The 23,908-nt window shown below is 37.3% G+C and overlaps 1 protein-coding gene and 1 pseudogene across 4 annotated transcripts in view; one reads left to right on the top strand and one right to left on the bottom strand.

Annotated features, from left to right (window-relative positions):
* LOC144283602 (dynein light chain roadblock-type 2 pseudogene) overlaps positions 1 to 8,455 on the top strand; it is a 42,171-nt pseudogene extending 33,716 nt beyond the window's left edge. The window contains exon 7 of the transcript XR_013352165.1: positions 7,892 to 8,455. The product of XR_013352165.1 is annotated as a dynein light chain roadblock-type 2 pseudogene (transcript). The remainder of the gene's footprint in view (positions 1 to 7,891) is intronic.
* Positions 1 to 23,908, bottom strand: part of GABRB1 (gamma-aminobutyric acid type A receptor subunit beta1) — a 368,711-nt gene that overhangs the window by 181,489 nt on the left and 163,314 nt on the right. The window lies entirely within an intron of this gene.

Raw genomic sequence — 23,908 nt, 5'->3', positions numbered from 1 at the left:
TTCATCTCATTTAATTCTCATAAGAAACTCACAAATATTGCTCTTCTTTTTAAAATGAGGAAATAGGAATCAGAATAACAGGTTGTTCAAAGTTTTCTAGAGATCACACAGCTTATTAATCATACAGAGCACCATATTTTGAAATGAGGTCTAATTGGCCATAGACTCCAATTTTTTTTACATTAACTTTTACAAAAGAAAAGTGTACAGTGATAGAAGTTTCTCTATGACCAGACATTTCAGGTCTATTTTTCTGCCTTTGCCCACAGAGGTAGAAGCCACACATTATTTCAGGAATACTTTGCTCTAGCCTAGTAGGATTTGGCATCTGCATTACATAGCGGGGCACTGTTTTACTGTGTATTAGACATAAACTTCAGAATGAAGCACACATAAAATACCATTAGCCTTGGAATAAGAAGAAAAGAGAGATTTTAAAATGAATAATACATAGCCACTACTTCCTTCAAACAAGAGAAGCAGACACAAGAACAAGATGGAGGGGATCCCTGGGTGGCGCAGCGGTTTGGCGCCTGCCTTTGGCCCAGGGCGCGATCCTGGAGACCCGGGATCGAGTCCCGTGTTGGGCTCCCGGCATGGAGCCTGCTTCTCCCTCCTCCTCTGCCTCTCTCTCTCTCTCTCTCTCTCTCTCTATGTCTATCATAAATGAATAAATAAATATTAAAAAAATTAAAAAAAAAAAAAAGAACAAGATGGAGAAGGAAATGAGGAAATGAAAAAGCATGGGAAAAGTTCCTAGGATTTGATTACAGAAACAATGCTCGGGTTTGAGGGCATAGACATGAGTTTGTGGTGTTCATGACTTGCTTCAAAATCATGTTTCTGGATAAATTCTAGAGGGTAGCCTGAGCTGGTAGATGATGTTTGTAGTTAGGAGACAGTTTGTTCCTTCCCTCTTAGGAGTCTTTAACTCCCATGCAAGGTCATCAATTTAGAAACTCAGGCCTCCACAGGATATAAGGTTCTGATATGAATGGTGTTTCTTGCCATGCGAGGGTACCCAAAATAATAATGATATTTTATAATAATATGTATTATTATTATATGTCAGAAATGAAAAAATATAGAGAATAACATAACAAGTATTTACTCATTCTCCATATTAGATTTATAACACTATAAATATAGTTGAAAATCCCTGTGTAGTTGTCCTCTGTCACTTTGGTATCTTTTTTTTTTTTTGAAAAAAAAGAAAGATTTTGTTTATTTATTCATGAAAGACACACAGAGAGAGGCAGAGATGCAGGCAGAGGAGAAGCAGGCCCCCTGCAGGGAGCCCAATGCAGGACTCGATCCCAGGACTCCAGGGTCATGACCTGAGCCAAAGGCAGATGCTCAACCTCCAAGCCACCCGGGTGCCCCTTACTTTGGCATTCTTCATACATTCCTAGACTCAGTGGTTATCATTTTCAAAAATATCTTCATTCTATAAGTATACGTTCATAAACTATAGTATTGTTGTCCATGTCCATCTTGTACATATTATTTATAAGTTTTAAAAAATATTTATCCATATCGACATATGCAAATCTAACTTGTTTATTTTTTTAACTTGTTTATTTTGTCTGCAGTGTAATGTTTTGTTATGTGACTGTATCACATTTCACGTTTTCATTTTCCTGCTAGTGCATATTTCAGTTGTTTTCAATTTTCTTTCACTATTAAAATAATGCTACAATAAATAGTTCTTTGCAATTCTTTTTAAACACACATGCAAGAATATAAACTTAGGACTGGATTTCCTGGGTTGAAGAATGCACAAATTCAGTCTATGAGATATGATTTAGTTGCTTGTCAATATGGTTGTCCCAAATGTGTATTCCGTTCAGCATTGCATGAGAGTTCTTAATATCAACATATTATTGCCAAACTATTTATTAAGCTTTGTCAGTCAAATGGGTGTGAAATGTTTTCCCTAGTTACTAGCAGAATTATCTTACCATGCATCTATTTGCCATTGGATTTCCCTGATTCTCATTAGAAATCTATGTGTGACTTTTAGCTATTGGTCTAGAAGTTATTCTGACCATAATTTTTATTATAATAGATTATTTCTATGCATGAAAATGGCATCAAAGAATGTCACAATACAAAGAGCCCTAATATTGAATGAGGCTCAAGGTGGTTCTCCTGCAGCTCTACAGTAGCCCTGAGGTTAAGTCTGAGAACTGCTTAAGAAGGTCAGTGATTATTTTCCCATCACATATTTTCTACAATCACCATGGTATTTTTCTTAATGAAGTATAAAACAATGGTATGGTACTTTATGGCCAAAGATTCCCTTTCCTTTTAAAAAAATATCAAATATAGTATAATTATATTACTAATATTTTGAGGAAGTAGAATGAAATTTAAATGAGTTGAAGAGTGAAAAATGATTGAATCACTCTGAAAAGGCTAGTTTTGAACAGTGAAGAAGAAAAGTTTCTCATAAAATCTGGCATATTTCCTCAGCTCTCTTCTCAAAAGGTGATATTTATTCATGGTTCATTTTTCCTATTTACTTCCATTTTTTGACTTGGAAAGTCTATTCTTTATGACTAATATATTCCATTCCCATTTATCAATAACAGACAAGCACAGTGGCCATTCATTTAAGGTAAGGGATTTCATAGACTGTGATATCAGCCACTTGAAATAATTTATGCAGTTGCAAAGCTCCTGTGTGAATAATTTGAGCAGAGCTGTGTCACCCAATATGAATGAAGAATTTGACTGAGCTGGCTTTTGGAAAGAGAGTATTCAGTCTTGCTCCAAGACCATTCTAGGCTGTTTGAATATCCAGTACGAACAAAACTTCTACTAAAGTGGGCTTGTTCTTTGCAAATAAGTTACTGTATTCACCTAAATGAGTTTTAATAATTAAGTTGATCAGTTTATTGAAATATTCAGGTAATAAAAACCAAAATTAATGCTTCTTCTAAGGATATGGTCGATTCTTCTTGTTCTTATTGTCATTTATGATCATAGAGAACTCAGGATCTTATAGTACATCAAAGTATATTAGCTTTGACTCCTTCAGGGTATATCTTATTTATTTATTCATTCATCTTTTTTACCACAAGTTTTCATTTAAATTCCAGTTGGTTAACATACAGTGTAATACTAGTTTCAGGTGTAGAATTTAATGATTCATCACTTTCATACGTCCCTCAGGGCTCATCACAAGTGCCCCCCTTAATCCCCATTACCCATTTAACCTATCCCCCCCATCCACCTCCCCTCTAGTTTGTTCTCTATAGTTAAGAGTCTGTTTCCTGGTTTGCCTCTCTTTCTTTTTTCCCTTCCCTCATTTGTTTTGTTTCTTAAATTCCACATATGAGTGAGATCATATGGTATTTGTCTTTCTGACTTATCTTGCTTAGTGTAATACACTCTAGCTCTATCCGCATCACTGCAAATGGCAAGATTTCATTCTTTTTATGGCTGAGTAATATTCCACTGTATTTATCCATCTTTTTATTTACTCTCTCATCTCCCTAGCATAGTCTTTTGGACTGGTTGTTGCTCAGTAAGTAAATAAATTTATATAAATAAATGATGTTTCCTGAATGCTTTAAACATATAATTAGGTTATCTGCAGGCAAATTTTAGAAACAGTAAGAGAACTCCATCTATTATGTTGGTATTCCAATCAGCAGAAATGGGGAAGGATAAATAAGGGTGCACCCATAGAGATCCCTGTAGAAGTCATAACATGACACTTTTGGTTGTATACATTGAGCAGTATATGTCCTAAGACCATACTTTGCTGTAAAGGAAGCTAGGAAATGTAATCTTTACTTAGACCAGTTATATGATATGCCTAACTAAAACTTAGGGTTCTGTTCCTAAGGAGGAAGTGAAGAATGGATATTTGGTGACTTCTATTAGTCTCTACTACAACATTAATTAGCTTTCCTCTCTTATAGAGAAATTCTGTTGACTGATGGCTTTGGAAACAAAATAAGGATTGGGTAGGATACTGTTATTAATGTGGCTGGGAGAACCATATTGTGAGGAGTTTTACAGTTTAGTAATAAAAATTTGAGTTAAAACAATATATGACACTTAACATTTTCATCGCCATATTTTTCATAAGAGGCTATTAATACCTTTTTTTAAAAAACATAGCTGAAATTCTCATTTCCTTCTAGATACAATTTTCTCTATACATTCTCCAAAAACCAATAAGGAGAGCAGACGAAATCAAGGATAACCTATGCCTATAACATAAGTAGGAGACAGAGAACACCACAAGTACAATTTGCCTGTAGGTAGGGAAATGTTTCCAAATCAATGGGGCCAGCTGCAGATCTCATGCTGGTGTTGGAAGTCAGGTAGAAACTGCCAGGAAGAGGGAAGGGGGCGGGGGCTGTGGTGATAGAACACACATAATATTAGCTCCAGACAAAAAGAGCGCTACCATAAAAGGGGAAACATTGAGGTAGGACAAAGATTTGATAGCTCAGTGGGCTGAAGGGAAGGAGACTGAAAGTTCACAAGACCAGTGTCTTGTGACACTATTAAGACACTACTGCTGCAGATGGAAACAACCTTGAAGTCTTGGAATAAAGAATGAAAAAAAGCAGTGAAAATTAAGAGTCTTACCAAAGTAGAATATAATCACAAAATAAGGAGATACACCTTCTGTACAGAACAAAGGAAAACACTATTGATTTTAGAAACAGCACTTCCTGAGACGAACAGAAAAAGCTCTCTTCAGCTAAGAAATTGTGTAAGCCACACACATCACCACATGCACCTGTTATTGTTAACCCAGAAAGATATAAGACATTTTTTACTGAAAAGAAGATGGCAATCAAAGTTAATACAAGAAGAAAACAGAAATGAGAATTGTAGGATGTTATATGATAAACAATCTCCCCAAAACACACCATGAAGGAGAGGAAGAGAGCAAGAAAAGTCCTCAGTCTTAGTTAAGTATTGTTAAACATTTTCAGACGTCAAAATATGGTTTGGATTGGAAATAAAAGATTTAGAACATAAATCGACAAGAAGAGAGAAAAAGAGAAAAGGAGAGAAAAATGGGGAGGAGAAAAGGGGAGAGCTAGTAAGAAAGAGGGGGAGAGAGAGAGTGCGCACACATGTGGCTATATGTTAAACACTGATGAAATTCCCTGTGCTGAATTTTGAGCTTTTTCTGTAGATTTGAAATGTTAAGTCAGGGTGCACACATGGACACATAATCATTTAATTTCTACTTTGTGCCAATCACTGTAGTAGGGGCTAGGGACAGGGAGGCTATCTGGCCTCCCTAAGCTTAGAAACCACTGGAGAGATAAACATACATGCATTAATCAGTTAAGCACACAAATAAAAGCTTCTTCACTGATTATGGTAAATGCTATACAGGAAAAATGCCAGATGCTAAAAAAAAAGAAAAGAAGGGGCAATAGCCTGGGTATCTAATTTATATCAGTAAGTAGGTTTAACTTTGGTGAAGAAGTGATATCTAAGATGAGACTTGAGAGGTGAGCAGACTTTAAGAACAATGAAAGGAAAAGAATTCCGGGCAGAAATAGTAGCATTCATGTACACTTTGCATCAAGAAAAGAATTTCAAAAGAGCTCAGACGTATGATGAGTTTTTTTCACACCTAATCTTTGTTCCTTCCACAAATATACACACTTGTGTCTCCTGCCACCTGGAGACTGAATTTAGGGGGAGAGTGTGGAGGATCAGGTGGGGTGTGTGTGGGGGTCAACTTTTTATCTTATTTTTTATACTTCTCTAGTGTTGTTAGGTTTCTAAAAGCAGTGAGCACATAAAACTTTTGCAAGAAAAATTAAAAATCATTTTACAAAAGGAAAGGTACTAGATGTCTTTTATTTGCTGCACAGACTTCTCTTTGTCCTTCTCCACCTGGCTCTGCATCGAAAGATGAGTGAAATCAAATGCCATTTGTCTCTCTCTGACTGACTTATTTCACTTAGCATTGTGTCCTCTAGATCCATCCATGCTGTTACAAATGGTCATCTTCCCTCACTTTTTATAGTGGATATTATAATACCTAACACACGAGATGGCTGGGAGGGAAAATGAGTTAATGAAGTAAGCACACTTTTTAAAGTATAAAGTAAAATAGATTTGTTACATTGAAAATGGTTCTTTGTTCCATATTATTGGACTCTACTTGCTTGGCTATTCACCCAGAATGGAATAATCAAGCTAGAGTGATTAGGTAATGGTGTCACAAACTCATATTAGACCCAGGTCTAAAATCAGAAGAATGGGGATGCCTGAGTGGATCCGTGATGGAGTGTCTGCCTTTGGCTCAGATCATGATCCCGGGATTGAATCCCATGTTGGGCTCACTGCAGAGAGCCTGCTTCTCCCTCTGCCTACATCTCTGCCTCTCTCCCTAGGTCTCTCATGACTGAATAAATAAATAGCCTTTTTAAAAATAAATAAGTAAAATCACAAGAATGGCTTCTAATTAACTCTCTGGACAAACCTGAAAAGGCAGGTTGATTCTGGTGATGTGGGGAAGAAAGTGTCCAAGCATAGTCAATATCAGTTGGTGGTTAACTAATGTTTTAAAGCTAAAATTCTCCTAAGTGTCCCTAAGCTCAGCACTCTGCCATAGTGGGTGGTTTGCTTATGTCTCTGGGCTTTTCATATCCTGCCCTTTATCCAGAATGTTCTCATTTTCTTCTCTGCTTCTGGTTCCTACTTGTCACCTCTTCCTAGAGATGACATCCATTATCCACAGGACGAGTTAGGTGTTCATTCTCAATATTCCCATACCCTCTGTGATTATCTCCATCTTGGCTCATCAAATAATGGAAGTGTCTGCTTGCTGTTCATCTCCCACCACTAAACTCTCAGTTCTTTTAGGGAAAACCTATGTCTGGCATGGTGTCTGACTCATAGAAAAATCTCCATAAATATTTAATAAATCCATCATGAAAGAATCAGTGAACAAAATGTAACATTTAGAGTTAAATCTACATGATTATTGTATGAAGACAACACTGTTCTTTGTATTGTTTTATCCATTCAGGAGTTAAAATTAAAAGCTTTTAATAGTGCCCAGCAGCTCTATTCAAGACTTTAGAACAAAAATAATGCAAGGAAAATGCCACAATGTAAAAATAGTTACCTTAAATGGAACAGCCAGACATCAGAATCAAACACAAATGCTCATATGAAATCGAAAATCTGTAGATGCCCGAGAGACTTCCCTTCTGCTATCTAAATTTAATGTGGATAATTTATCATTCCATAAATACATCTCGGATTTGGTTCATTCATATGCTTTTCAGCCTCTGTATGCATTTCAGCTATTGGCTTTAGTGAGTGTACAGATATCAGGTTAAATAACTTATACAGATTTTCTTTTTTTTTTTAAGATTTTATTTATTCATGAGATACACAAAGAGAGAGAGAGAGGCAGAGACGCAGGCAGAGGAAGAAGCAGGCTCCCCCTGGGGAGCCCGATGTGGGACTTGATCCTGGATCCCAGGATCATGCCCTGAGCCTAAGGCAGATGCTTAATCACTGAGCCACTCAGGTGCCCAAACTTACACAGATTTTCTACTGGAATTGAGTGGGTCAAAAATCTGAAGTGCATATTTCATTCAACGTAATTTCTTAGAAAAGAATGACAGGATCTTACCATTAATACCATTCAATTGCATCCTAATGCTGAACCACTGAGTTCTGCATTTGTCCCCTCCTGGTGTATATTTAATGACATATCAGTTAAGGACAAGTGTAAGTGAGTAAACGGAGCACTTTGGAACTTGAAAAATGTTCTGGGTAACTATAAAAATGTAATTAGCCAGACTCTGATACATTTCTGTTATGACATTAGCAGGAAATTATGCTTATTTTGAAAGACAATGCTTTACTCTTCTTTAACAAGGCTGCAACTCGGCGGACTTCCCAGGTAGCGTTGGCACCGGACTGAGCCGAGAGTCCAGCTGTCTGCACGATGGCAGAGGTGGAGGAAACCCTAAAGAGGATCCGGAGCCATAAGGGGTCATTGGAACTATGGTTGTAAATGCAGAAGGCATCCTTATTCGAACGTTGGACAACTCAACAACGGTTCAATATGCAGGTCTTCTTCATCAGCTGATAATGAAAGCCAAGAGCACAGTACGTGACATTGATCCTCAGAACGACCTCACTTTTCTTAGGATCAGATCAAAGAAACATGAAATCATGGTAGCCCCAAAGAATATCTTTTGATTGTCATTCAGAACCCATGTGAATAGATCTGCTACAGCCCAACCTGTCCTATGATGTCAGATTGAAAACATTTTACTTTATTACTAAGATTATATTCCAATCTAACTGACCTTTCAGACACTGTTTTCTATTTTTACATTTAAACTATTTGGCACGTCTCATTTAGTCCCTTTCCAATGTATTATAGAGTTGTGATTTAGCTACATAATACATGAATTCTGATAAAAAAAAAAAACAAGGCTGCAACTCTTGGACTGTATACACACACACACACAACCAGTGAGGAAAGGGAATTTGTGGCTACATATCTACATAGGGGATTGATGACTGGCCCATTGAATATCTTACTAGTCACAAAACTGGGCACTTTTTCACTGAGATGTCTTTTGTTTTTTTTTCATCAGTAAAGGATTATTTTATTTACTTTGCTCTTTCAATGGTATTTATTACGGATTCATTTTTTTATTCATTGATTCACGTAAGTAAACTTTTTTGTGCATAACTATAGGCCAGGCACTGGTTGAAGTGAGAAGATAAAAATGGCACATGGTTCCTGCCATTCTGAAGTTCATAGATTATTGAGGGAGACTGACAAATATACGAAAAATTGCATTATGATGAATATTAAGATAATATTATTGTAGCTACAAAGTATAGCAATATTATAACCAAGGGGAATGTCAAGAGATGTGATTTACTTAGAAATAGCAATGGATTACTGAAGAACTGGGGATATAGAATCAAATCTGAGTCCAAATTTGTGAAATATGGGATTAGATTTAATAGCTCTAGAATTTTTCCTTCTCTAGTGAAAAGTAAATAACTAAAGCTCTTAGGTTGTAAATTATCTAGGGGCATTTCAGTTAGGGGGGAAATGGAAAGGTCTAAGAATAGTCTAATAATTACTACTGTCAAAGTTCTGATGTGATGGTCAACCCTGTCTATGATCTAAAGTGATGTCTGAGCAATGAATGGGAAAGGCGGGCAAATTTCAGCAATATTATCCCCAGCTAAGCACTATCATAATCCATAGGAAGAGGAGGGGGTCAGTATCAAGTCAGTTCCTCAACTCAGTAACATGTGACACATATGGTACCAAGAGCTTAACAGAGTGGTTGGTTTAAGGTCCTTCAGTTCTGTTTTCTCAGAATGGACCCATCTATATGGAAGAATGAAAATGCTCAAAATTAGAAAGCAGACCAGCAAGGAAAGAGAAGCAAACCTGAACAATTTAAGGGAGCACAGCTAACAGTGCTAACTTGTATTTATTTACCACATTGACCTATCCAAGTGGCTCCAAGTCTTTCCATCCCCTTACCCTTTTAGTTACGGATGTCCACCTGTACCTTATAACAATCTATGTTTTGTCTTTAACAGCTTTAATGAGATATAATTTATATACCATACAATTCACTCATTTAAAGTGAACAATGAGGAGCAGCCTGGGTGGCTCAGTGGTTTAGTGGTGCCGTCAGCCCAGGGCGCAATCCTGGAGACCCAGGATTGAGTCCTGTGTCGGGCTCCCTGCATGGAGCCTGCTTCTCCCTCTGACTGTGTCTCTGCCTCTCTCTCTCTCTCTCTGTGTCTCTCATGAATAAAAAAATAAAATCCTAAAAAAGATAAGATAGAAAATAAAGTGAACAATGAGTTTTGGTATATGGCATTAAATGTTAATTTTTTTAAATTATGACAAAATGTATAACAAAATTTGCTATAGGGGCGCTTTTTAGTGTACAGATTAGTGGCATTAATTGCATTCACAATGTTGTACAATCATCACCACTATAGATTTCCAAAACTCTAAAATTATCCCAAACAGGGACACGTTGTTGGCTCAGCGGTTTAGCACCTACCTTCAGCCAAGGGCCTGATCCTGGAGACCCAGGATCAAGTCCCACATTGGGCTCCCTGCATGGAACCTGCTTCTCCCTCTGCCTGTGTCTCTGCCTCTCTCTCTCTCTCTCATGAATAAATAAAATCTTTAAAAAAAGTAAAATTATCCCAAACAGAATATTTTAACACATTAAGCATCAACTCCCTGTTCTCCTCACCCCATAGCTCCTGGTAACTTCTAATCTACTTTCTGTCTCTATGAATTCACCTAAACTAGATATTTCATATAACTGGAATTTCATATAAATGGAATTTCATATAATTTTTCTAATCTACTTTCTGTATCTATGAATTTGCGTAAACTAGATATTTCATATAATTGGAATTGAACAACAACATTTGTCGTTTTGTTCCTGGGTTATTTTACTTAACATCATGTTTTCAAGATTCTTCCATGTTGTACCATGTATCAAAACCTTATTCATTTTTATGGTTGAATAATATTTCATTGTTTGTATATGCCATATATTGTTAATCCATTCATTTGCTGATAAACACTGGGATGTTTCCAAATGGCTACAGTGAATAATGCTGCTGTGAACACTGGAATACAAATCAGAACAATCCATTTTTATAGTCATTATTCGATTACTCTAAGTAAATTCATAGATTTAACAGTTTAAGAGTTAAGTAACTCTTCCAAGGTCATTGAAGAAGTCATAGCCAAGAGAAGTTTCTAAAGACTGCATTTCTGTTGTACTGTTGTATTCTATAAGATGGGTTGACTGCTCCCACCCCCAGGTTAAATATATAATTATGACTAATCTAGGTACCTTTGGGGCTAAATGAGTTTGGAGTTCCACGTCCTACCAAGATGTGACATAGAATGGAATCTGTACAAATGTGATTGAATAGCTGGCCATATAAGTGAGGAGAAAGCTGTTCTAAATAGGCTGCTGTGAATGCCTTAACAATATTATGTAAAAACAGTGCACATTTGAAATCACTGGATGAAAGTATTAGCAACATTTCAAACACCTGCCATATCCAGATTTTATAACAAAAGTTGACTGCTTGCTAACTTCTAGTCGGTTGTATACAGAGCCTAAAAAGGTATTAAGATTATGAGACTTGCGGAAGTTACATCCAATTACATGATACTTTTCTGAGAACTAATTTTAGTAGAGAAGTCAGTTCTGATTTATCCAATTCCTCACTGGCATAAGATGAGGAACATTGTGGGGGATCCCTGGGTGGCTCAGTGGTTTAGCGCCTGCCTTTGGCCCAGGGCGTGATCCTGGAGTCCCAGGATCGAGTCCCACATTGGGCTCCCTGCACGGAGACTGCTTCTCCCTCTGCCTGTGTCTCTGCCTCTCTCTCTCTCTCTCTCTCTCTCTCTCTCTCTGTATCATGAATAAATAAATAAAATCTTTAAAAAAAAAAAAGATGAGGAACATTGTGGCAAAAGTAAATAACAAGGGCCAGCTTTGGAAGAATCATTATCTTGGCATAGTTTTCTACTCTTAGAATCTAGTTAGAATTCGTACACTAATAAGTAGACAAAATCAGAAGTTGGAATTGTAAAGAAAAGAGAGACAGAGAGAAGCTCAAGTTGAATGTAATGCCACATTAACATCAAGTTGACAGATTGACTAGGTAGGTAAATAAGCTGACCTCGTATGGGGTTTGTGCAAGTTGTGCCATGATGCTACAAGTTTCGACATATCCTTTCAGAGTCATTGGTAAACACTCATGAATTCTAACCATCTATTTACAAAACTCTTGTTCCTTCCTATCCTGTCAAGAAGTTAGGTTTGAGTTCATCTCAAAGTAGCAGAAGATTGGTAGGAAGATGGGAAACCAACTCAGAGAAGTCATTTTCATGGTAGCTTAATGCCTTTCAGACCTTTTTAAAATTTAAATTCAAGTCAGTGAACATCTAGTGTATTATTGGTTTCAGGGGTAGAATTTAGTGATTCATCAGTTGCATATAACACCCAGTGCTCATTACATCACGTGCCTTCCTTCATGCCCATCACCCCACTTTTCTCCCCTCTAGCAACTCTCAGTTTGTTCCTTATGGTTAAGAGTCTCTTATGGTTTGTCTCTTTCTCGGTTTTTATCTTATTTTACTTTCCCTTCTCTTCCCCTATGTTCATCTGTTTTGTTTCTTAAATTCTACATGTGAGTGAAATAATATGGTATTTATCTTTCTCTGAGTTATTTCGCTTAGCATAGTATACTCTAGTTAAGACTTCTGAATAAGATTATAAATTCAGAAAATTTTTTCTGGTCTAATCTGAGAAGCAATAATAGTAATGATCCAACAAAATGAAATTTTTCTCTAAATGTACTAAAATGTCAGTATTTGTCCCTGTGTTTATGTTTGGTGTGTGTCTAGTTGTGAGTTAGACTATATGGGTCAGATATTTGATTGTTCTTTGCTAGCTCTGTGGCTTTGGATAAATTACCTCCATCCTTCAGGTTCCTCGGTAAAATGAGAAAAATCATAAAACCTAGGTCTTTAGTGGTGTGAGTGTTAAGTGAAATAATAAAACTCAATGCATTATACACAGTAAGTAGCAAACCAATATTAGCTATTACATTTATTTTTTTTACATTTATTTTTTGATTATGATATTCAATATATTTGAAAATAAAGATTAAATAAATGCATTTTAGATATTTTATTGGTTATTTTGAGATGCAGCTGCAAAAGTTGAACAGGACTAGGGACACCTTTGAAAGAGGTGTGAAGTCATTGTATATTTAAGGAGATCAAATGTCATCCAGGTCCCATGGAGAGAAATTCATTTCTACCTTTGGCATTCTTTACTAGAATTATTTATAGATTATGACAGGATTTAGAGCTTCCATGAATTTTAAAATAAACAGTGAACGGTGAACAAAAACCTAGCACCAAACATTTTCATCTTAGCTTTTTCACCCCCACCAGGTTAACCATTCTTTTTTAAATTATGTTTTTACACCAGAGTGTCTGGATAAAAAACATGAACAAGTCCCATTCTGGCAAAGGGAAAGCCTACAGTCTTAAGGTCAAGTCATGATTCTTTTTTTTTTTTTTAATTTTCTTTTTTTTTTTAATTTTTTATTGGTGTTCAATTTACTAACATACAGAATAACCCCCAGTGCCCGTCACCCAATCACTCCCACCCCCCGCCCTCCTCCCCTTCTACCACCCCTAGTTCGTTTCCCAGAGTTAGCAGTCTTTACGTTATGTCTCCCTTTCTGATATTGCCCACACATTTCTTCTCCCTTCCCTTATATTCCCTTTCACTATTATTTATATTCCCCAAATGAATGAGAACATATAATGTTTGTCCTTCTCTGACTGACTTACTTCACTCAGCATAATACCCTCCAGTTCCATCCACGTTGAAGCAAATGGTGGGTATTTGTCATTTCTAATAGCTGAGTAATATTCCATTGTATACATAAACCACATCTTCTTTATCCATTCATCTTTCGTTGGACACCGAGGCTCCTTCCACAGTTTGGCTATCGTGGCCATTGCTGCTAGAAACATCGGGGTGCAGGTGTCCCGGCGTTTCACTGCATCTGTATCTTTGGGGTAAATCCCCAATAGTGCAATTGCTGGGTCGTAGGGCAGATCTATTTTTAACTCTTTGAGGAACCTCCACACAGTTTTCCAGAGTGGCTGCACCAGTTCACATTCCCACCAACAGTGTAAGAGGGTTCCCTTTTCTCCGCATCCCCTCCAACATTTGTTGTTTCCTGCCTTGTTAATTTGCCCCATTCTCACCGGTGTGAGGTAGTATCTCATTGTGGTTTTGATTTGTATTTCCCTGATGGCAAGTGATGCAGAGCATTTTCTCATATGCATGTTGGCCATGTCTATGTCTTCCTCTGTGAGATTTCTCTTCATGTCTTTTGCCCATTTCATTATTTGGATTGTTTGTTTCTTTGGTGTTGAGTTTAATAAGTTCTTTATAGATCTTGGAAACTAGCCCTTTATCTGATATGTCATTTGCAAATATCTTCTCCCATTCTGCAGGTTGTCTTTGAGTTTTGTTGACTGTATCCTTTGCTGTGCAAAAGCTTCTTATCTTGATGAAGTCCCAATAGTTCATTTTTGCTTTTGTTTCTTTTGCCTTCGTGGATGTATCTTGCAAGAAGTTACTGTGGCCGAGTTCAAAAAGGGTGTTGCCTGTGCTCTTCTCTAGGATTTTGATGGAATCTTGTCTCACATTTAGATCTTTCATCCATTTTGAGTTTATCTTTGTGTATGGTGAAAGAGAGTGGTCTAGTTTCATTCTTCTGCATGTGGATGTCCAATTTTCCCAGCACCATTTATTGAAGAGACTGTCTTTCTTCCAATGGATAGTCTTTCCTCCTTTATCGAATATTAGTTGACCTCAAGTCATGATTCTAAGACATTCCAGTGTTTTTGTTTTTAATCTCATGATCCTAATGCTTGAATATTGTGTTTTATTAAGAAAATCCCCATGGTTCTTTTGTAGTTAAGCCTGTAAGTCTTTGCTAACTCTGGGAATATACTCTATACTAGTCTTTGTTTTTTTCTTAAAGATTTTATTTATTTATTCATGAGAGACACACAGAGAGAGGCAGAGAGGCAGAGGGAGAAGCAGGCTCCATGCAGGGAGCCCGATGTGGGACTTGATCCCGGGACGCCAGGATCACGCCCTGGGCTGAAGGCAGGTGCTAAACCGCTGAGCCACCCAGGTGTCCCTATGCTAGTTTTCTTAAACATTCACAAATAGTTGAGCAAAAATCTGGAGAATGATAAAGAAACCTCTGAACAAATGAGTAAAATCCTTTATCTCCCCCAAATACCTTAACTTATATTTGGCAAAATTCCCCTAAAGAGCAGTTTGATGTAGCACTACATGGAAGATATTTTTTCCTCCATTATCCTTCCTTGATTCAATAATTGCAGGAACTTGAAGAGAAAAGAGGGGATGGGGAGTGAGGAACAAAAGCACTGTTCTAGATGGTAACTGGAATTAGAAAAACTTCAAGAGACTGTAACACCAAAATTTAAAAGCATGGCCTCTAGAACCATCCATACAAGGGATTTTATTGAATTTCAGAAGACATTTCAGAACATACATTCACATAAATCTTAAACTGAATTGCTTTTAAAATTTGAGGCAAAATCAAGATATGTTCAAGTATTTTCTTTGGTCAAGATTAATTTAAAGGAAATAAAGTCAAGGAAAAATTAAATACTTCAACATCAAAGATGTCTCATAATTTTTACAAGCCAACATATTTTATGAAAATGACATAAATCAAATCTAGACATGTGACTTACTTACAGCTCTCTTGAACTGAATGTTTCCTACAAAACTGGAAAAGAGACAACTTTTATCTTCTCTGCCACATTTTTTCTTCATCTGATTTTAATCGAAGTGCCTTTTTAAATGAAAATAATTCTCATGTAAGAACCTGGTATCTATCAGTGTAAATTTGCATTAATTCCTTCCGGAGTGTTTGGAGGCTAAGCCTTGGAATTAAAAGTAGAGTTTATTACTTTAGAGATTTCATTTACCCACAGCCTAAGACTGAGTCTGTGTGCCTCTGTGTATGAACACGTGTAAAGTATACAGTGAAATAGTGAGTGGAGAAAAGACAGGAAAACTGTCCTTGAAACCCACCAGGTACTCACTTATGTGTGAGGCCACTGATTTATGAACAGATGAAAAGCCCAGATGAGCCATGAGAGTTGTGTTTGAATAGATGAATAATCTTTTTGGTGGGTATGCTTATGGACTTCTCATGGGAGGAGAGTGAAAAGAATTAGCTCTCACGATCCCCATTAATCAGAGTAAAAGTACCCAAACAATAATTTCTGAGTATTTGACCTGTGGTCTAAGGTAAGGCTCAGCATCACTTGAACCAAGGTCCAAGATTTAGAAGCCCTCAAAACATTGAAACATTTGTCCAATCAGTGCTACTGGTTGCCATAGTTCCTGCCTGTGCTTCTGATTTTGATCTTCAAATACAGACAGAGAAATCACAATGTGCAGCCAGTTGTGAGCAGAGACATCAGATCACATGTGTGCCAAGCATGTAACCACAAATCCCAGGCCCAATGTGTTAGAACACTAATTATGTAACTATCAGTCAGATAATTTAATCACCTCATAAAGAAGACCACAGTGATTTACCACTTACATTCAGATACATCTGCCTCCTTTAAATCTCAAGCCAGATTCAATTTCCTTTCTCAGCATCTTCCAGAGCCAGTTTCAGAGAAGTGTGCAAAATGTAGAAAATTTATTGAGCTGGTTTTAACCCAGCTGTTTTATTTTTTATTCTTCAGACTTGTCTAAGGTCCTCTGAGGTCCTTGCTTTCATTTTCTCCACCCCAGAAGGAGCAAATGGAAAAGGCTCATAGCAGAATGGGAGTTGTTCCAAGAGCAGTGCTATGAGTATACATTTGTCCTGCTCAGGAGTGAGGTTTCGCCTCCACCTACACTGTGAGGGGGCAGCTGTGATGTCTCGATGGGATAAGAGAAAAATCAATATGCATGGCAATCTGGTTTTGTGCCCATGGGACCATGGAGAGAAGATATGCTGTGTGCCATCAGTGTGTCACAAATGAGGGTTGCCACCAAGAACCAGGGCACCTTTGTGTTAAAACAATTACTGAAAGGAAGGAGTGACAGTTGTAACAGCAGAAACAGGTTTTCCCACTTCTTTATGTCTCTTTTTTTTTCACTTGCTTCAAAAATCCTTACTCATCCCTCTGCTCCTACCCCATCATCATTTCTATGATATGTCTGAGTATTCAGCAAAGTAGTAGATTTGGGGGGGGAGAAGCTCAGTAATTAACTGAAGTAGTAAAAATGATAGGCCCCTGGGCTCAGATTTGGGTAGACAGTTGGTGGCATTTGACCAGTGAATGTGAAACATTACAATGCTTTGAACGTGTTGAATAACTCTTTACAAAGTGGAAACACACAAACCACCTCTTATGGTGAGAGGGCAGGAGGTAGATGTTAGAGTCACTGAATGCCTCGGGGTGGGAAGGCAGAGGAAGTAACTTCTCCTTAGTTAGAAGTGCTTGGGATTACTTATTTTCTTAAGTAATATTGTCTTCCAAGGAATGAGTATGGATGACATGCTTAAAAGTCTATAGGACCAGCATTTTTCTTCAGAAAAGCTTGCATGGATGGTGTCTACATGGGAGGAAGAGGCAGCCAAGACCTCATGTCTTCTCTCTTCCAAGCCCTGAATGCTCACTTCATAGACCGATGACACTGCTTCCCCTTACAGAGTGACTGAGTGGAACAACTCTTCCTGGGCCTTGATATGGATGCTGATGAACACTGTGCGCTTCTCCTATTCACATGGGCAAATAACCAACCAGGGAGCCCGTGCCTGCTTCTCTTTTTGTAAATGGATGGTCAGTTCAAAAGAACTAGTGTTAAAAAAAAAAAAAAAAAAAAAAAAAAAGGAACTAATGTTGTTATAGCGCCGAGAGTTCTTAGGATATTTCTGAGATAGGATGTTTCCATTACTGGGAAAAACGTTGCTCACACTGGTTAAGGAGGCTGTTGTCAACCATTCTTTGGAAATTAAATGTTTGCCCCATATGAAGGAAATGACCTCTTTGATACAATCATGTCAATTCTGTGCTTATTTTCTTTTCAACCATTCTTTGGAAATTAAATGTTTGCCCCATATGAAGGAAATGACCTCTTTGATACAATCATGTCAATTCTGTGCTTATTTTCTTTTCAATAGCTCTGGTGTCAGAGTGCATTCCAATTGTCCCCTTTTTTTTCCATAGGAGTCGGCTGACCACTAAAAAAGTTTATATATTTGTAAAACTCAAAGTGGCTTATTCACATGGGATGGAAGCAGCCTTAAAACTTATGATTTCCTACCTATACAAGATATTCAACAAATATTTATTAAATGAATGAAGGCTGTGCCAAGATCTCTACCATTGAAGCAGGATGGTGAGGGTACAAAGAGAAGAGAGAGAGTATTTCTTATGGAGTGAGGGTAATACATGTTGCATTAGGATGGGAGGACCCATGGCTATAGGGGTACTCTTCTATGCCAGTTAATCTAAAATAGGATGAGGCAGCAGATGATTATATTCTTCCAAAAGACTGGAACACACAGGACAGAAGGGACACTACAGGCCTACCTTGTTCTATCATGCTTTGATTTATTGCACTGCACTGTGCAATAAGTGTTTCACTTATTCACTGTTTCACTGTGTTTCTTCACTGTGTTTTTTTTTTTTTACAAATTTAAGATCTATGGCAACCCAGCATCCAACAAGGCTATTTGAGCCATTTTTCCAACAGCACTTGCTCATTTAGGGTTTCTGTGTCACATTTTGGTAATTCTCATATTTCAAAGTTTTCCACAACTATGTGTTATGATGTTCTGTGATCAGTGATCTTTGATGATATTTTTGTTAACTGTTTTGGGATGTCATAAAATATGCCCAAGTTATGGAAAACTTAATTGATAAATGTTGTGTGTGTTTTGACTACTCTGCAGCTGGCCATCCCTCTGTCTCCCTTTCCTTGGGCCTCCCTATTCCCTGAGACACAACAATATCGCAATTAGGACAGTTACTAACCCTACCATGACCTTGAAGTGTTTAAATGGATGGAGGAGTCCCATGTCTCTCACTTTAAATCAAAAACTAGAAATGGTGAAAAATAAAAAATAAAAATAAATAAAAAAATAAAAAACCTAGAAATGATTAAGCTCAGTGAGGAAGGCATGTCGAAAGCCAAGAAAGGCTGAAAGCTAGACTTCTTGCACCAGTTACCCAAGTTGTGAATGCAAAGGAAAAGTTCTTGAAAGAAATTAAAAGCACTACTCCAGTGAACAGATGAATAAGAAAGCAAAACAGCCTTACTGGTGACATGGAGACAGTCTGAGGGGTCTGGACACATCAAACCAGACACAACACTCCCCCAAGCCAAGGTCTAGTTCAGGGCGAGACTTTAACTCTCTCCAGTTCTCTGAAGACTGTAGAGGTGAGGAAGCTGCGGAAGAAAAGTCTGAAGCTAGAGGAGGTTGAGTCATGATGTTTAAGGAAAGTAGCCATCTCCCTAACAAGGAAGTGTAAACGAAAGCAGCAAGTGCTGAGGCAAAGCTGCAGCAAGTTACCCAGAAGATGTAGCTAAATCAGTTCATGAAGATGGCTACACAAAATAACAAACGGTCAATGTACACAAAACAGCCCTATACTGCAAGGAGATCCACCTAAGATTTTCAGAGCTAGAGAAGGGAAGCCAACGGCTTCAAATCTTCAAAGGACAGGCTGATTCTCTCGTTATGGGCTAACGCAGCTGGTGACTTTCAGTTGAGGCCAATATTCATTTACCAATTCAAAAGTCTGAGGTCCCTTGAGAATTACATCAAATTCTGGCCACGCTCTACACATGTAAGAATAAAGTCTAGAGGATAGCACATCTGTTTACAAGGTGGTTTTTTTTCACTGAATGTGTTAAGCCCACTGTTGAGACCTGATGCTGGGGGAAAAAAATTCTTCTTAAAATATTACTGCTCATTGTCAATGCAACTGGTCACCGAGGAGCTCTGCTGGAGATGGACCATGAAATTAATGCTATTTCAGACCTATTAATACAATGTCCACTCTGCAGCCCGTGGATCAAAGAATGATTTCAACTTTCAAGTCTTATTACTTAAGAAATACATTTTGTAAGGTCTAGCTGCCATAGAGTGTGATTCCTCTGATGGTGAAGTAGATGGAAAACTTCTGGAAAAGATTCACCATTCTAGATGCCAGTTAAGTTCATGGGAAAAGGTCAAAATATCAATATCAAATATCAATACTAACAGGAGTTTGGATGCCTTTGAGGGGTTCAAGACCTCAGTGGAGAGAGTAACTGCAGATAGCAGAACTAAAATCAGAAGTAGAGCTTGAACATGTGAGGAAATTGCTGAAATCTCATAATGAAACTTTAATGGATGAAAGGTCACTTTTTATGATGAGCAAAAAAGTGGTTTCTTGAGATGGAAACTACTTTTGGTGAAGATGCTATTAAGATTGTTGAAGGGAAAATAAAGAATTTAGAATATAACGTAAACTTAGTTGACAAAACAGTGGCAGGGTTTGAAAGGATTGACTCTAATTGGGAAGTTCTACTGTGAGTAAAATGTTATCAAGCAGCACTGCATGCTACAGACAAATCATTTATGAAGGGAAAAGCCAATCCACACGACAAACTTTATTGTTTTAAGAAATTGTCACGGCCACTTCAATCTTTAGTAACCACAACTATGATCATTCAGCTGCCGTCAGTACCAAGGCAAGACTTGAAGACAGTCAAAAAATTATGACTTACTGAAAGTTCACATGATGGTTAGCATTTTTTAGCAATATAGTACTTTTAAATTAAGGTATATACTTTTTTTTTACATAATGCCATAACATACTTAATAGACTATGTTATAGTATAAACATGACTTTTATAGGCAATAGGAAACCAAAAATTCATTTGACTTGTTTTATTGGGTTATTTGCTTTATTGTGGTAGTCCGGAATCAAACCCATTATATCTCCAAGGTATACCTATATTCCAGTATTGGAATCGTAGCTCTTATTTTCTGATATTTTACAATATGACTTGGAAAGCACTTTGATAGAGCTACGAGCTCAGAGGCTATAATAGTAGCACGATTGATTCTGCCTGGGGAAATGGACAATTTAGCATATCTGGCTTCATCAGATACAGTTGTGAATATTAAGGAAAATTCAACAGTACTGATGAACCACCCCATTAGGTCAACAAAAATGGGCCAGCAGATTGGGGCTTATTTATTGTGTGACATTGCCATTAATGAACTGGGGGCACAGTGGGATAGATCAGAGACTGAAAAACACAGTTAATAAAAAAGGAATAATCCAGGAAAAATAAAATCCAATGAGCAAATCCACTCAAAACACAAAACCAAGGATAACTTAAGCATGCACACAGGAAGTTATGGGCTTTGTATCAAAACAAAACTACGTAGAATATAACACAATTTTTCTACATTTGGTAATGCTAGATGCCTCAAGGAACTCTAGAAGTTCTCAGTGATGTCTGGCCATTTCCAGACATTACTGCAGATTATTAGGAGAGTTCTGGCCATTAGAAGAACCCAGAGGTCACAGGCTTTACTCTAATTTTATTTTTGCCACTTACTTGCTACCCAATGTAAGTTAGTTAGAATCTCACTTTGTCTCAGTTTCTTGTCAGTAACGCAACAATTACATGCTGAGAGAATCCATGTATGAAGGACATAAGGGCTACAAGTAAGAAGGAATCATAAACACTGCCCTCAAGGAGCTCACATTGTAGTGAGTATGAAGACAAGTAAACAAGAAATGTTCTACAGTGTGCTTAATGTAAAATGTATATACAAGGTACAGAAACATACTGAGCGTATATTTATTCTGGCTACACCATAATCTGATGAATGAAAAGTACCTATACATTTACTCCAAAAAAAAAAAAAAAAACACTCTGCTAATAAAAGTTTTTTTAATACTAACACCCAGATTTTAACTCAATTGGGCATATATTTTCTGAAAATCGAACAACATATCTGAACCTTGTTCTAGTCTCTACCTTTCTCCCCACAAAACACTCTGTCCTCTGAACCATAACTCCAGGAGTCTTTGAGGGAGTGCCTGGGCCTGTTCTAGAAGAGAATGGAGATCTTTATTCTGTTTTCTTTTTGAGCCTATCTTGTCTCCTTATTTGCATATACACAGAGCCCTCACAAGCTCTACTTGGTCTGCCTCTGTGATAGCACCCAAGATTCCGGGCGGGATCTACCTAGAACTGAATCTTGCCGTTGCTTCCAACACCGGCATGATAACTAGAGTATAAACCCCATGAATACCCAGCCCAAGCACTTCTGAGCATACTTCCCAATCTGTGACAACTCAATTACATTCCATGTATGAGTTGCTGTCTGCTCAAGAGTTTTCTCTCAGGGGAATATCTGAAAGTTGATTGTCTTAATCCTTTAGATCCATATTCTTTGCTTTCCAAAGACACACTGTAGTATGTGTGTGCGGATCTCAAAGGAAGCATTATTTGCTAAATAAATAGCCATCAATGCCATTGACTTTGTTCTAAAATCTTAAAATATTCACCACTATAGCATATGTTCTGAAATTCCCATACAACTAAGAATGTTTACCAAGGTCTACTTTTACTTTCCTTATTCACTCTATACAGCAGAAATAGTACTGAATTAGGGGCCAGGGAAGGGATAACCATAGATTTGACCTCAGACAGACAGGGCTTGCTATTGAATCACTGGTAACATTAGGCAATTACTAATGATTTTAGTCCTAATTTCTCAAAATTAAAATTTTTAAAAATCATATTTTTCCCTTATTATTGAAAGAAGTAAGTGAAATTATTCAGTAGAGTCTTCAACACAGTGTCTGGAAACCAGTAAATGCTAAAAACAAATCAAGTTACACTCCATTTTGGAGGCTTGTGTTCTTATGGAGATAGAATTCAATGAAAATATTAAGGTCCAGAATTGTAATCCTTATCAAAGGCAGTTTATATAGTTTTAACTTGGAGCATGAAGTGGTGGGAGTATCTAAAAGCTAGGAATCATAATTTGGGATACTGATTTATAGGGCATGATCATTACCCGTATCACCCACCTCTGCCCACCTGATGTCAAGAGGCAGATTTACTGTGAAACTGATGAATCTTCAACTTCAGGGCCTCTCATTTTCACTGGATTCTTTCCAAGACCTCTTCTAGGTCTTATATATTATATATTATATATATTATTAAATCGCACAACTTTCAGGCCCCCAAATCGTAGGTATGCCTCTGTTCTGGTCCCCAGACACTTCCTCTTAGTCTGTAGCTATGGTTATTTAAGGAGCTTTACATCCTTTGGATGCTAGGTGCACAACATCTTGAAGAATCCTAACTCAAGTATTCACTAACAGCAAACCTTCTCTTTTTGGAGCATATTCATTGAGTCCTACAGTGAGTGACTCTTGGAAATGCCCTCATTGAGAAGGTCTTCCATAAAATACCTTATTAAATGTTTAAGAATATACTTCTATCTGGTAACTTTTGTACATTGATGTGCTGGTTTGAATAACACCCACCTGATGACTCATCATGGGAAAAATAGTATTTGCCATAAGAACATGGAACTCTCTGTATTATTAAAATAAAGAAAGTAAAAAGAAAATTAGAAGTTTAATACAACATTTTTGGAATGAGAAGAAGAGATAAAATAACCCCAAATGGTAATTTTATGTATTTTCACTCATTCTAAATAACAGAAATGACAGATGGGAAAAGCAAAACAAGAAGACTGGCAGAAACAACTACTCATTCTAAATAGAGTTTAGCCAATGAAAAAATGTAAGCTTGTTAAAAAGAGTATGTATATTATTGTGTGGTCTTTAGGCTGGCTAAAGAAACACATTCCAAATTTGGAATACATGGCTCAGGCTGTTTTCTGATTCCAGGCAAGGAGACCATCTGACAAAATGACGTCAATTTTATTCCGCACTGTTGAACTTATGTCCTGTTTAATCAGCTTGACATGAATTTCGTAAGAAATAAAAGTGGTATATTAATGAGCTAGAGATGAGAGTGCTAGAGTCAAAGGACAAGCCGTTTTATAGTTAACGAAACTGGTGAAAATTTAAAGAGAAGCAGAATATAGTTAATGCTGTCATTTCAAAATAATCATCTGTTGTATCTCATTCTTGAGCATTGTGTCTGAAATAATGCATTTTGCATGGAATTTAGATGATAAAAAGGAACTGCTGACCTTTTCTTGGTCATAAAAATGGCACTCGGATATCAAT

The sequence above is a fragment of the Canis aureus genome, chromosome 14 (genome assembly GCF_053574225.1).
Source record: "Canis aureus isolate CA01 chromosome 14, VMU_Caureus_v.1.0, whole genome shotgun sequence".
Lineage (NCBI taxonomy): Eukaryota > Metazoa > Chordata > Mammalia > Carnivora > Canidae > Canis > Canis aureus.
The sequence above is the reverse complement of the archived record's forward strand: the minus strand, read 5'-3'. Positions and strand labels throughout refer to the sequence as shown.